Source organism: Micropterus dolomieu, linkage group LG14, assembly GCF_021292245.1.
Source record: "Micropterus dolomieu isolate WLL.071019.BEF.003 ecotype Adirondacks linkage group LG14, ASM2129224v1, whole genome shotgun sequence".
NCBI classification, from domain to species: domain Eukaryota; kingdom Metazoa; phylum Chordata; class Actinopteri; order Centrarchiformes; family Centrarchidae; genus Micropterus; species Micropterus dolomieu.
The window spans coordinates 3607029-3614442 of record NC_060163.1 but is presented as its reverse complement, the minus strand read 5'-3'; the positions used below and the strand labels follow the sequence as shown (position 1 = coordinate 3614442).

At 39.3% G+C, this 7414-nt stretch overlaps 1 long non-coding RNA gene across 1 annotated transcript in view; it reads right to left on the bottom strand.

The window, feature by feature from the left end:
* The window catches only part of LOC123983194, a 3925-nt gene extending 427 nt beyond the window's left edge, over window positions 1–3498 (bottom strand). The window contains exon 1 of the long non-coding RNA XR_006828150.1: window positions 3270–3498. This is a non-coding gene — a long non-coding RNA (uncharacterized LOC123983194). The remainder of the gene's footprint in view (window positions 1–3269) is intronic.
* Between the last annotated feature and the right edge of the window lie 3916 nt (window positions 3499–7414).

Sequence of the window (7414 nt, the reverse complement as noted above, 5' to 3'; positions counted from 1 at the left end):
ACCCAAAAAACCCCCCCCCCCCCCCCCCTCCAAAAGAAACATTAAAAATGATTCTAAGTAATATTTTCCATAAAGAAAATTAATAATGGGTTAATCATAGACAAAACAGCAGTTAAATAGGAGACAGATGAAAACAAACTTAATGTAAGGAATAGTCATTTTGGTAAGGTGATTGTGATTATTTTGAGAGATTTGTAAAGTTTCAGATGACATTTGGTATAGAACAGCTCTTAGATTAGTGATTTCAGGCCATATTCGTGATTGCGGAGTGACATATCACGCTGTCCAATCAGAGTTCTTGGTGCGTGAAGTGCCATATCCAGCGTTGCATAGCGGAGAGTTACTTCTTTTTTTTCGAGAAGACCGACTGTATTGTAAAATTAGTCATTAAAAATGCTACCTGTTCTATTCCTCTGTCACCTGTCTCTGCAAAGTGGATGAGAACCCTGGAGTGTGTGAGGAGTGTTTTTCTACAAGCTAGGAGAGTAGGATTAACACTGATGAGTGACTGATTCAATCTGACCTGTGTGATTTGAAATGATGAAGATAATGCTAATTCTTGTTCGTATGTTCTACCATGTTTATGAAGTCAATGTTTGTATAAATATGCAGTAGTAACCTCAACAGACACTTTTTGGATGTTTTCATCACTTTCAATGGACTGAAATAAGGGACATACAGACTGTTCAACACCTAACTCATTGTCTACTGTGCTAGAACTATGTTATTTACTTGTTAACTGTTGCTAATGACTGATACTTGGAATTTGAACATATTATCTCCTGTGGGCGGACTTGTCTCTTCTGATGCGTTGGTCCATGTGGTTGGTGATTGTTTGCTTTTGCAGATACATGTTCTGTAACACCCAGTATCTGTCGTGTTAGGCTAGAGCTGGGCTGGTTACACTAGCAGCTCTCAGGCTATGAAACAGTGATGCTTAGTCAACATGCACAGAATTACAATGCTAACATGGCTATGTTTAGGAAGTGAGGCGTAGTTCATCTCAAATAAGCATACTATCCACTGCTCATCCACAGGTCCCAGAAGATTAGGAACAAAAGCTGTGTATGCCACTCACACTCTCACACTGTAGTAATAACCTGGTGTTTTATGCACAAAGTATGTAAACAAAGCTTTAAATGTTTTGGTTACAGTTCGGTACAGGAACAGTCAAATACGTGAGGTTAAGCAGTGGTGGACGAAGTATTCAGATTCTTTACTTATAGTACTTATACCTCACTGTAAAAGTTCTCTGTTAAAAGTAAAAGTTCTGCTTTCAAATTGTAACTTAAGTAAAAGTATGTAAGTATTTATCAGGAAAATGAAGGCTATTTAAAAGTAAAAGTACACAATGCAGAAAAATGTTCACTGTGACTGTTATACTAGTATATATTATATCACGAGATGATTACTACTGTTACAGTTGGTAGAGGTGGAACTCAGAAAGTTTGAATGGGACTGCAACTAATAATTATTTCAATTATGAATTCATCTGCTGATTATTTTCTCAATTAATCAAATTATTGTAAAAAATCTGAAAATACTGATAAATGCCGTCACAAATATCCAGAGCCCAAAGCGACACCTTCACAATGCTTTATTTTGTCCGACCAACAGTCCAAAGCTCAACATTATTAACACTACATTCAAATGAATAAAATAATTAGATTATTTTCTGTCAACCCACTAATCGTTTTGGTTGTACTTGTATCAGAGATGCTCACAAGTGTTTGTGTGCCAGAGTCCAAGTCAAGTCTCAAAGCTAGAGTCCAAGTCAAGTCTCAAAGCTAGAGTCCAAGTCAAGTCTCAAGTCTTTGAGTTAGAGTCCAAGTCAAGTCTCAAGTCTTTGAGCTAGAGTCCAAGTCAAGTCTCAAATCTTTGAGCCAGAGTCCATGTCAAGTCTCAAGTCTCTTGTGGTTGTTACGAATGCTATATCACCTGCTGCGTTCAATCCAGGTTGCTAATAAAACTGCACAGCTATAAGGAATTCTGTAACTGTAACCTGCTTTTCATTTACAGAGCACATCTATGTAATGTGAAATGCAATTAATCACAACTGATTAACTACTGTAAGTCAACACACCCTGCAGACTCTCAAACCAGTGTAACATTATAATTAAATAAAACTGTAAGGTTACATGATCAACAATAAACCTGTAACCTCTTTCTAGCCAACGGTAATAATTAACATGACGGCAGCCAGTGGGATGTAATGATTATGTAATTCGACCACCACAATTTTGGCAAGTAAACAAACGCTCATTCATCTTTTCATAACGAACGACAGTCAGAGTTAACCTCTCATCGGTCGTAGCTGAAGCAAGCAGCAAGCTAACGTTAGATGGCCAATGCTGAACTTAACATGTTTAATCACCTCAGGTTACTAACCTAATTGCGTTCAGTGCGTCTTTGTTTGGGTCTCGTATGAAGTTTTAAAGTCAAAGTTTATGATGAATGGCTCAGCAGCTGCTGGTGTTGTGCGGCCGTGTGCAGCTGATACTACGTGTTACGTAGGCAGGTTATAGGTAACAGAGGGAGGGGAATAACGGCAAGCTCATCAGACGTTTCCTAAAAATAAACATTGTTCACGAGTCCCGCACCTCGAGTCGAGTCTGAAGTCTTTTGAGGACGAGTCTCAAGTCGAGTCTGAGTCTCTAACTCGAGTCTCCATCTCTGACTTGTATAAACTGTTGGGTAGTTTAATTTATAACAAAACATCATATTTTATTAACTCTTAATATGTTTTGTGTGTAAAAAGCTTAATTAGTAAACTAACTAGTAACTGAAGATGTAAGATAAATGTAGTGAAATAAAAATAATACAATACAGTTCAATATTGTGTTTCTCTACAGTCCTTTAGATTACACTATTTTATCAATCCCCTTAACTACACATTATGTTGAGGCACACAGCCCTACACTTGCCATGCTAATCTCATCACATGACCCTCATCCTGTTATAAAACATGATCAATTAACACGGGGATGGACTGTTGGGCTTCATGGCAGTGTAATTGGTATGTATTAATCCTGTTGGTTGCCCCACCCGCCCTGGCTCTGTGGCCTATGATTACACCACTTTGATCATCACTCATTAGCACCATGGAGAATACATGATGATTATGTTTTGGAAATTACAGAGACAGACAGGTTGAAAGAGAGAGAGAGAGAGAGAGAGAAGGAACCATAACATTTAGAGCTGAGTGAAGGAAATAATCCCAAATCATTCCTGGTGGATTATTTTGAGAAAGCAAGGGATTTACTGTTTACCTTTATAAATGCCTCTGTATTCCAGCCTGGAGAATGATGTAAATCTTTTGTTTTTTTATGTCCGGTAGTCATTTTTTTCATATTGTCATTTATAACTACACTCAATGTTTTTATATCAGGAAACTGAATAAGGCACTATGACTTTCCCTCAATCGCATTGAATGATGTCTTCTTCTTTTTTTAATGTATGAATGATGTCTTTTTATGCTGCTCACCCAAAAGTATTGAGGCTATTGCTGGTCGTTCTTTGTGTTCTCTTAAAGGTCATAATAGCATAATTTATTGGCAAAATGCTACATTCCAGAACTCCAGCAAGAAGCCTCTAAGATTAAAAAAAAATAAATGCTAAACCTGTTGTCTGTATAACTGACCTGCCATGTAGCTTCAAAAATTCTCAGCTGTCAGGAATACAATTATGCTGTAAATAAAAATGTGAAAAGAAAGAAGCTTTTAATAATTCCTTTTAAAGTGCGTGAATAAATCGATAATTGTAACCCTAAACCTTAAGGAAGGGGGCCTCAATGCACATGTGGGGCCGTAGCGTGGGTATGTGTGTGTGTGTGTGTGGCAGAAGAGGAACACTTGTTGAAAAGAGACAGCACCAGCTGCGCCAGCGTTGTGTGAAGTTGTCTGCACCTCGCAGTTCTGATCATTTATCATCACTGACAAACCACACAAAGAATATTATATCATTGGAATAGACCTGCATGCAAAACAAGGAATTTGAAATAACTGACATGTGGTCTAAATTATGGCTTGTGGTAAAATAGTGTATTAGCAAATACAGTAGGAAGAAGTATACAGATAACATAATAATAACTCCATTCCATTTAGATGAGCTAGTCCAGGAAAATTAAATTGTACATGCTGGCTCACTGTAAGGGCTTACTGACTGAAATGAGCCATCACGAACAGAATTTATTTTGCCATTGCTTTTCCTGCTGCGACCTGTGAAAGGCCTTGTTCAGACCGCCAGCCCAAATCCATTTTTTGACACATCCAGGTTGTATCCAGATTGATTTAGTCTGGTGTAACCCATGTTACCACCCGCTAAGTGTAAGGCTGTAGAAAACCCAAAGAAAACAAACAAACAAAAAAACGAAGAATTATTAAAAATAATTCTAATGAATATTTTCCATAAAGAAAATTAATAATGAGTTAATCATAGACAAAACATCAGTTAAATAGGAGACAGATGAAAACAAATTCAATGTAAGGATCAGTCATTTTGAGAAGGTGATCTCATCAATCTCTCTCAGATCAGTGATTTCAGGCCATATTCGTGATTGCGGTGTGACATATCACGATGTCCAATCAGAGTTCTTGCTGCGTGAAATGCCGTATCCAGCGTTGCTTAGCGGAGAGTTTTTCTTTTTTTCCTTTCTCTATCGGGCCCCGCGAAGCTGAGTAACTCATGTCGGAGTGAGCTGTGTCGTCAAACCTGGAATATTCTACCTTGTTTACGGAGAGAAGTGTTTTTACAGCGGGATATCCTTGTTTTAAAGTTAGTTGACCGTAAAGAAGCCAGCTATCTTGTGGGGGATGGGGCATAGGAGAAAACCATAAGTTAAATTGACCAGTTTTAGTCGCCCTGTTGCCCTAGCAGCAGCCTGTTATCTGCGCAAATTCTGACTTTTTGATTGTAAATTTAATCATTAAAAATGCTACCTGTTCTATTCCTCTGTCACCTGTCTCTGCAAAGTGGATGAGAACCCTGGAGTGTGTGAGGAGTGTTTTTCTACAAGCTAGGAGAGTAGGATTAACACTGATGAGTGAGCTAATTCTTGTTCGTATGTTCTACCATGTTTATGAAGTCAATGTTTGTATAAATATGCAGTAGTGACCCCGCCTGCATGTATTCTAAAGCGCAGTGGGGAAGATAAGAGTGAGAGTAGTTTTAGTCAGAACAACTGATTCAAACAGTGATGTTTATCTAAGACTCCTAATGTTCATTTCAGATTATTAAGCATTTTTTATGGTAAATTTAGAGAGTGACTAATTGTCTATGTTGGCCTATTCAGTGGGGGTTGAGTTTTTTTTTGCTTTTCCTGTGATTTCATGTGGATTCAACATCTCCAGAAGAGGGTGGATATCTTCTGTTGCTTCTCAGTGTTACAACTGTGGCCCTGGAGTCCAGCAGGAGTGGTGAGCCCATTTAGCCGTTTATAGGAATCGAGGAGGTCTGAACTGTCTTTATCTGGAGTACTGGTAGGACTGCATGAAACAGAACTGTGGAGGCTAACCTCAACAGACACTTTTTGGATGTTTTCATCACTTTCAATGGACTGAAATAAGGGACATACAGACTGTTCAACACCTAACTCATTGTCTACTGTGCTAGAACTATGTTATTTACTTGTTAACTGTTGCTAATGACTGATACTTGGAATTTGAACATATTATCTCCTGTGGGCGGACTTGTCTCTTCTGATGCGTTGGTCCATGTGGTTGGTGATTGTTTGCTTTTGCAGATACATGTTCTGTAACACCCAGTATCTGTCATGTTAGGCCAGAGCTGAGCTGGTTACACTGGACAACAAAAAAACACAAGAAATGCAATGTTCACAAATCCCATCTACGCCACATTTGGAGGTGGTTTGAAATGTGACTCCAAATTGGATTTCTATAGATATGTCTCAGTCGGGATGCTGTGGTCGCTCAAATCACGTATTAAAGTGTCTTTCTTGTCACTTGCAATGCAACACACAACAACAGCATCAAATCCAGAGTGACTGAATTGCATCAGAGAGGCTGACCAGGATCCATGCTGCAAGCTGAATTCCTCGGTCGCACCAGGCAAACTCAATAAGGACAAAGTTGCCTCACCAGCGCCCGCAGTAACTGACGCATGTGTCGCTACCGCAGCAACCTATGGAAATGGGTTGATGATGTCTGGAAACTTAAATCCGATCAGATAACTTGCAAATAACATTGGAGATAGTCTGTCTTGAAGAGCTTTTTGAGAAACCAATCAGATTTGCCTGCAGTCTGAACAAACCCTAAAGGTCTGCTGTGATGCCCCTGTCTAGGAGGTAGTTGTGACCAACCTCTGTAGACAACTGACAGTGGAGGGTCTTCTGTTGATCGGGTTCACCTGGGGCCTTCCCAGCTATAAAAGCTGGCCAGTGTGCCCCTCTTTTCAATTTTTTTTTCCTTTTGCACCTTCAGCACCCCTATAGCAAATAAACCACACACGCTGTCTGAATCATCAGCTGTGCCATTTTAGAGACTCTTTGTTACTTAAGGAGTATCTGGGGCCCCATTTATAAAACTACAACTAAAAGTGTACATGCACACAAAAACCAAAAAGGTGGCAAAGAAAATTAATCTGATTTATAAAACTGTGTGTCCGCACACCTACTGGTAACTTTCCCTTTATACCATGAATCCCGGCTACAACATATCGAAGGGAAGATAAAAAAAATTTTCCTGACAGAAATGGAGGTGCATGTGAGGTGGAGGTAAGAAGGGAAATATTGTATGATGTGCACAGCAGTAGGGTCACAAACAAGAAAATGCAGCGAGTTACATAGAATATTATTAAATGCTAAAGGTAAACATTATATTCTGCTGATCATATGAAACACCCGTCTGTGGGCTGATTCCCACTGGCAATTCCATCTGGTTTCCAGAAACCTCAGAGTGGTCAATAGCCTTCTTGTATTTGTATCGGGGTGGCGTGGTTCTGTCGGGTTGTTCTGTCTAATGCTGGACCCAGTTCAGCATACAGCTCTAGGTACTCTAAATCAGCGTATTAGCAAGTCGTCATCATGAGCCAGGAAATCTTTGAAGCCCTCATTCAGTCGTAATGCTTTGATGCTGTGCCAGAGCATGCAGCATTACACATGAGTATCACTGCGTTATTTATGTTTACAGCAATGAGACTGAATACTTCACCTTTTGCCAAAATGATCGTGTCAATCAGTGATATCTACCACCCTTGGATAACTTTTGAAAGTGGAAGATTGCTGGGTGAACACATTGTTTTGTCGTTAGTTTGGTTTTGCTTGGGCTGCATTATGATTAGACTGATAATGAGGACGGAGTATTGCGACAGCTGTCACTGGCTTTTTTTTCCAAAGTTTGCTAATTGACATAATCCATATGTGCAGGTGGCTTTGTGGGCCTTACAGCACAGTCATGTT